Source organism: Drosophila ananassae (assembly GCF_017639315.1).
Source record: "Drosophila ananassae strain 14024-0371.13 chromosome Y unlocalized genomic scaffold, ASM1763931v2 tig00000133, whole genome shotgun sequence".
Lineage (NCBI taxonomy): Eukaryota > Metazoa > Arthropoda > Insecta > Diptera > Drosophilidae > Drosophila > Drosophila ananassae.
The window spans coordinates 249,293-256,427 of NW_025319077.1; positions in this window are offsets into that span (position 1 = coordinate 249,293).

Sequence of the window (7,135 nt, forward strand, 5' to 3'; positions counted from 1 at the left end):
CTGCTTCTCTGGTCGCTCCTGCGGCCTCCCTCGGATCCGCGTTGAATTCTTTGCAGTCCCTGATCTGGTGTGGGCCCTCGCATATAGGGCAACATCTGGGGCGGTCGGCATACCGCTCCTCCTCGCGAACACTATTCGCGTGCAGGATCCTTCGCTTCGGTTGCTCCTTGGCTCCAACGTCCGTGACAGTGCACACCATGTTGTATCGAGACCGCGTGCTTCGCCCAGTCCAACCTCTTGCTCAGCGGAAACTTGGCGATCAGCTCCTCCATTAGGGTTGGGTTCCCTAGGTACTGGCTGCCGATCGTGGTTGACTGCAGGAACGCTGCCAGGTTGCTCACCTTCATCGCGAACGTCACGATCCTTGCGATGTTGGCCTCCTGAATTGGCTGCACATCGCGCACGCTATCCAGTTGGATGAGTAGCTCCGGAATTGAAGCTGCTCCATAACAGCTTCTACGTTGCTGGGATGGATGAGCAACGACTTCACAGTCTTGCGGGCGTCGCCTTTCAGGGCTTTCACTAGCCGCTGGTTGTTTTCCAGATGTGTACACCGGTAGGCTGCCGTTGTTTCCGTGAACGCGCACAGGAATATTGGCCATTCCTCTGGCTGACCCTTGAAATCGGGAAGATCAGGCAATCTACCTGGCGTCCATCCATGTATGCTCGCCGTCGCCACTCCATATGACAGGTGCGACGGTGCAGATACCTCCAAGTTGTGTGTCGGCTCCCGTGGCGGATGAACATAACCTAGCCCAGGCTGCGCCGTGGCGGTCACACAAAATGGCGGAGAATAGCCCACTGTTGTTTTTGGTGTGTGTGTCCATGTGACAGGTTGCCCGGTTACACAATGGCCGCCGAGCGTCGGCGCCAAATTTCCACTCAATTGTGGCGGCAAACTTGCACTCAATTGTGCCGGCAACTGTAGCGATGACGTCACTAAAAGCTCCGTTTGCAGGTTGTCACTCATCTGCCTGGGCAGGTTTCCACTAAACTCTGCCGTTGCGCTGCTCCCTGGCATGGCAGCATTCCACTCAAACATAGCGGTGTATTCGCCGCACCGCTCACTCCAACGACGCGTGCCCTGATTCCAACGGGATCCCTGGCGGCCTCTACTTGTCCTCCACTTTTCCTTGCCTTTTCCAGCTCCGACTCGAGACTTTGTGGGGTCCGTAATCTGTCCCGTTGCTTCGGGCTACAGGTTACTTGCCGCTTTCCTGGCTTCCACTTTGCTTCGGAGAGTGTGGCCGCTGCCGATCACCAGCCACACTCGCAGAGCTTGCCGGGGTGCAAGTTGCTGTGGCCATGGTGGTCGCAGTCTGGCCCAGCCTGGGGCTCCGCCGGGGCGAAAGTTTCGTGGGCATCATCTTGCAGAGTGCGAATAAAAGATAATGTCGCCGCTTGGCCGCTTTTAAACAAACACTCTAGTGCTGGACAATAGTCGGAGTTTGGTTTGGTTAGCGTTGTTGTTTTATTCTGGAAGAGTTACATTAATTACTTAGCTCTTACAACTACTTAATCTCATTGTGATGGCGCAAATCGGCCTAATTGATCCGCCAAATTGTTCTCCTCTTTTTACCCTATTTAGTGGGACCGAATAACATGAACTTAAATCCCAAAGCAACCGTTACATATAATACTGGGTTCTAGCAGTGCTAAGTTTAAACTTGACTAACTATCGATAACCCTAATCTGTTCCGCGACACTACGGGTGTGCTTGGTTTTATTAAAAGTTGATCAAAAGACTTTAATGACATAACTAAAACGTTATAAACATCATTGGTCCATCTAATTCTTGAGTATGGATCGTGAGTCTCATCGTGAAGCCTCAATAAGGAGTACACCAAGATCACATAGAATCTGTACAAACAAACTTCCTGACTTCCACTCTTAGGGGACTTAATTGGGATACAAATATTTACCTCTCCTCTTATCGTAGTAGACTTTTAATAATCAACTTACCATCATTAACAAATCGTAGAACGATGTAGATGTCATTGTCGGGTTAGGCAGCAGCTACGGCATAAATTGGCGTATCTATAAATGTAATAATTATATTTTAGCATATAATCATTTTCTCATCGCTTTGTTTGACGCCTCAAGGCGACTCTTCTCGGCCGCTCGGCTTTATTTTATCTTTGTTATTAAGTTAACGAGCTTTAGCCCGTCCTATCTCAGTGCATACGCTTTCTAAGTCGGAAAGCTTTTTATTATTTTCGATAAAAGTCATTGAAAAATCTCAATGACCAACCATTGGTGACCCCGACGTGATTTAATTAATAAAATTTGCAATTCCACGAGCATAAAACAGTGGGAAAGTACCCGTTTCAGTTTTTGCGCGGTGTATAAACGGCACACAGTACATACATACATAAATACGTTCCACTTACAAGACTCACAGAAGCTTTCATATATATATATACAACTCCAGCGGCGCCATCACAGGAGAAACCACTCCATCTCGGAGTGCGATTTTAAAATGCAAGGCAAAGGGTATCCTCCAGGATTTGAAGAGGATCCAAAGCGCCCTGCAGCCAATGTCAAAGGTGGAGGATGCTATGCTCCATGTGCGTCACGGCCAGTTGGTCGCCATGTACGAGGATTTTAAGGCCATCCACGGGGAGCTTGAAGAGTTAGACATTGCTGAGATAAGCAGCGACTTGCGATGGACAGTGTCTGAGCTTGTAGCTACGATGCATGCCGAAATCGAGCACGAGACGTCGTTGCGCTCTGCTGCCCATTCCACCCTTGCCAGCGGAGTTTCCAGTTCCTTAAAAAAAGTTGGGGACGACAGTTCAGATCGCCGGCTGCATCATTGTCTATGTACTTCTTCAAAGGTTGGATCCAGCTACTCAGGCCAAGTGGGAGGAAGGTCAAAATGCCTCGAACTCGGATCTCATCCCTACTTGGGAGTCGATGTCAGAGTTTTTGGAACAGCGTTGCAGGACTTTGGAGGCTATGGATGTGGCCTTGGCCGCTTACGCGCCGGGCACTCAGGTGGGAAGACGTAGAGTCGCAAATAACAGTAGAGCCTCCTTTATTATTACTAATTCACCTGCCTCTGCTTGTATATTATGCGGTGGGTGGTCCTATGTAGTTTCTGCATGCCCAAGATTTTTGTCATTGCCCCCTGAGAGCCGCCTTGGCGAGGCTAGGCGACTAGGTCTATGTCGGAAATGTCTCCAAACTGGCCATCACCTGTGTGAGTGCCTCGCTGATAATTGTCGCAGTTGTGGGAGGAGGCATCACAGTCTGTTTTTGCATTTTTTGGAGTTACAGTCTTCCAGCAGCCAGCTTTCTGCTGTGCCGTCTACATCAGCCGCAGCCGAGAGCGCCGAGCCAATAGGCGCTTCACCATCCACGGCTAATGCACTAGTTGCCCAGGGTCGCAGCGGTGAGATAGCCCTACTGGCCACAGCGAACATTCTCATTCGGAGTGCCGGGCTCTTTTGGATTCTGGATCGCCGGTGCACGTGATTACGTGATTAGTCAGCTGCAGCTTCGCAGACGCAAATCGTACGTGGCAATGTCTGGCATTGGCGACACTGGCTTCGCGACAGACGGATTCTCTGTTGATGTGCTCCTACGATCCTATTGCTCTGAATATTAGGCCCTCGTCAACGCTGTAATCGCTACCAACATCACGGACCTCCAGCCTAGCTTTAGCTTGGATGTCTCCAGCTGGAATATTCCGTCAAACCTCACGTTGGCTGATCCCCAGTTCTTTCGGCCGCAGCGGATCGATTTACTTATCGGAGCCAGTCTATTCTATGATCTGCTGTGTGTTGGTCAAATCCAGCTCTCAGCTGGCCTACCGGTGCTGCAGAAAACCCGGCTTGGATGGGTTGTGTGTGGCGGTGGTTCACATCTGGAGAGAAAGTCGTTCGTAGCCACAACCCGCAAGGACGTTGTGAAGAGCCCAAGCCAGCTGGATGAGCGCTAAGAGTGTATGCTCCGTAATTTTTGGGAAATCGAAGACTGCTTCGAGCCCATTGTGAAGTGAACGAAAGAGGAATTGGATTGCGAGACGCATTTCGTGCAGAATTCTGCACGGCTCGAGTCAGGCGCCTACTCGGTGAAGCTGCCGTTGAAGGTCAGCTCTGAGTTGCTAGGTGAGTCGTACTCACTAGCCGTACGGCGATTTCTCTCCATCGAAAGGAAGCTTTGCCTTCAGCCTCAATTAAAGGATCAGTATGCTGCGTTCATAAAGGAGTATTTAGATTTGGGGCATATGTCTCTAGTACAGCCTAGTGCACGACCTGCCAGACAGTATTTCCTGCCACATCACTGCGTTTGGAAGAACGACAGTTAAACAACCAAGGTTAGGGTTGTTTTTGATGGTTTGGCTGCCACTACCTCTGGCTATTCGTTGAATGACGTGTTAATGTCTGGTCTAGTTATCCAACCAAAGCTGCTGCACATTCATCTAAGGTTCCGTTGCCATCGAGTGGCCATCACAGGAGATTTTTGCAAAGTGTACCGAAAACGTATACACGAGGACGAGGTGCCGGTTTGCAAACTGGATAAAAGCCGGCCTCACTTTTATTAGTTTAAGTAATGCATCAGTTGGCAGAGGATGAGCTGTCTATGTTTCCAAAGGGTGCCCAAATTCTGCGTCGCGATTTATATGTTGATGATCTAATTTCCGGAGGTGGCTCTATAGATAAGGTTATCAAAATAATGCAGCAAACATCGGTTATCCTCGCCAAGGGCTAATTTCGGTTGAGAAAGTGGTTCTCCAATTTTCCTGAACTGCTCTCCAACGTGCCAGAAGAAGATCGGGAGTCGTTCCTAAAGTTTGATAATTGGAGCAATTTTACGAAGACTTTGGGCATCGCTTGGAATCCGGCTACTGACCTCTTGCTATTTTTGTTTGAAGGGCTCAAATCAACCTCAAAGCCCACTAGGCGCATCCTACATTCCTCAATCGCCCGGCTGTATGATCCAATAGGACTTGTTGGACCTGTCAATACAAAGGCAAAGATTTTTCTTCTGATGCCGTGAGAGGTTCCTAGGATAAAAGCCTCCCCCAAGACCTTCACTCCGATTGGGAGATGCGTTGTTGCAGCTTCACCATGACGCAGCGGGCTAGAATTTCCTAGATGGTTATTATCATCTCAGTCTGAAGTGGAGATTCATCGATTTTGTAACGCCAGCATCGAGGCTTATGGTGCTTGCATTTATGTCGTATCGAAGGGTACAAGGTCACAGAGTCATTCACTCTGCTCAAGGTCCCGAGTCTCACCTCTTAAATTTGTGACGGTTCTGAAACTGGAGTTATCTGGAGCAGAGTTGCGGCTTAGTTTATGTCGAAAATAGCTTAGTTGAAGGTCTAATGGCAAGTATTTCTGCAGGTGCGATTCTGCTGTGGCGCTGTTCTGGATTCGGGAGGAGCCCGCTCGTTTTAATGTTTTCATCGCTAATCGGGTTTCGACAATCCAGGAGTTGATCCAGGAGGAGAACGATGAAATGGCCATATTTTGATCCCGGCAGACATCCTGACGTGTGGTGCTCTTCGCAAGGAGTTAATTGATGATAACCTATGGGCCCATGGTCCAGTGTTTTTTCTTGGACTTCAAGATCAGTGGCCAGCAGCGGTTTCATCTGAAAGACCCACTCTGAGCTAAGGGCAAGGGTTCTGCTAATCTAAACTCCGTATGTTAACGTGATAGCTAGTTCCAAGTACGCTAACTCGTTTTCAGCTTTGAAACCAAAGCCGTGCACTGTACAGGATCTATCCAACTTTTCGTTGTTGCATGCTTTAAAACAGTTTATGTACACTCGCCGAAAGCCGTAGCACATTTGGTCTGACAATGCAACCAATTTTATTGGAGCTAAAAAAGAGATATAGGAGCTGCTTCAACTCTTTATAAGGGATGAGCATCAACGAGCGCCTCTTGAAATTTTAGACTCTGGGAAGCGGCTGTCAAAACCGCAAAGCATAATTTTTACCGGGCTGTTGGATCCTCAGTTCTTGGATTTGTCGAGCTGCGAACTCTGCTTTGTCACATTGGTGCTGTCATAAAGATAATTATAGTTAAAATAATAGGCGAAAAGTGTGATTCAGTAAACGTTTTACACCTCGGACAAATCATTTGGCAGAAAATCTTTTAAGCCATTACCCGTGACATGTTTCTGAAGTACTCTCTGACGTACCGGAAGAGGATCGAGAGTCGTTCCTGAGGTTTGATGATGGCAGCAACTTTACGAAGCTATTTGCTATTTTCGTTTGAAGGGCTTCTGTCACCCTCGAAGCCCACTAGGCGCATCATCCTCTCCTCAATCGCCCGGCTTTATGATCCGATAAGGCTTGTTGGACCTGTCATTACGAAGGCGTTCCAGCTTTGCCATGGCGCAGCGTGCTGAATTCCCTAGATGGTCACTATCATCACAGTCTGAAGTGGAGATTCATGGATTTTGTGACGCCAGCATCGAGGCTTATGGTGCTTGCATTTATGTCGTATCGAAGGGTACAAGGTCAGAAAGTCATTTACTCTGTTCAAAGTCCCAAGTTTGAACAGTTACGGTACCGTAACTGGAGTTATCTGGAGCAGAGTTGCTGACTCGGCTTATGTCGGAAGTAGTTCAGTTGAAGGTCTACGATGGGAGGTATTTCTGCTGGTGCGATTCTGCTGAGGCGCTGTCCTGGGTTCGGGAGGAGCCCGCTCGTTTTAATGTTTTCGTCGCCAATCGAGTTTCAACAATCCAGGAATTGACCAGAACATGGAATGGCGTTATCTTCCTACGTCTTTGAACCCGGTAGACATCCTCTCGCGTGGTGCTCTTCCCAAAGAGTTAGTGAGTGACAACCTGTGGTCCCATGGTCCTCCGTTTCTTGTTGGACTTCTAGACCAGTGGCCAGCAGCGGTTCTATCTGAAAAGCCCACTCAGGAGCTAAGGGCAAGGGTTCTAATCAAATCCCCGTACGTTGACGTGACAGCAGGCTCCAAGTACGCCAATTCTTTTCCAGCACTGCAGCGAGTTTTCGCTTATGTACACAAGTTTTCACAGCGAGTCCGTCACAAGGGTGTCACTGCTAGCGACATCAAGGCTGGAACCCACCTACTATTGCGTCTGGTGCAGCGTGTGTATTTTTGGGATGACATAAAGACGCTTCAGAACGGAAAGGAAATTT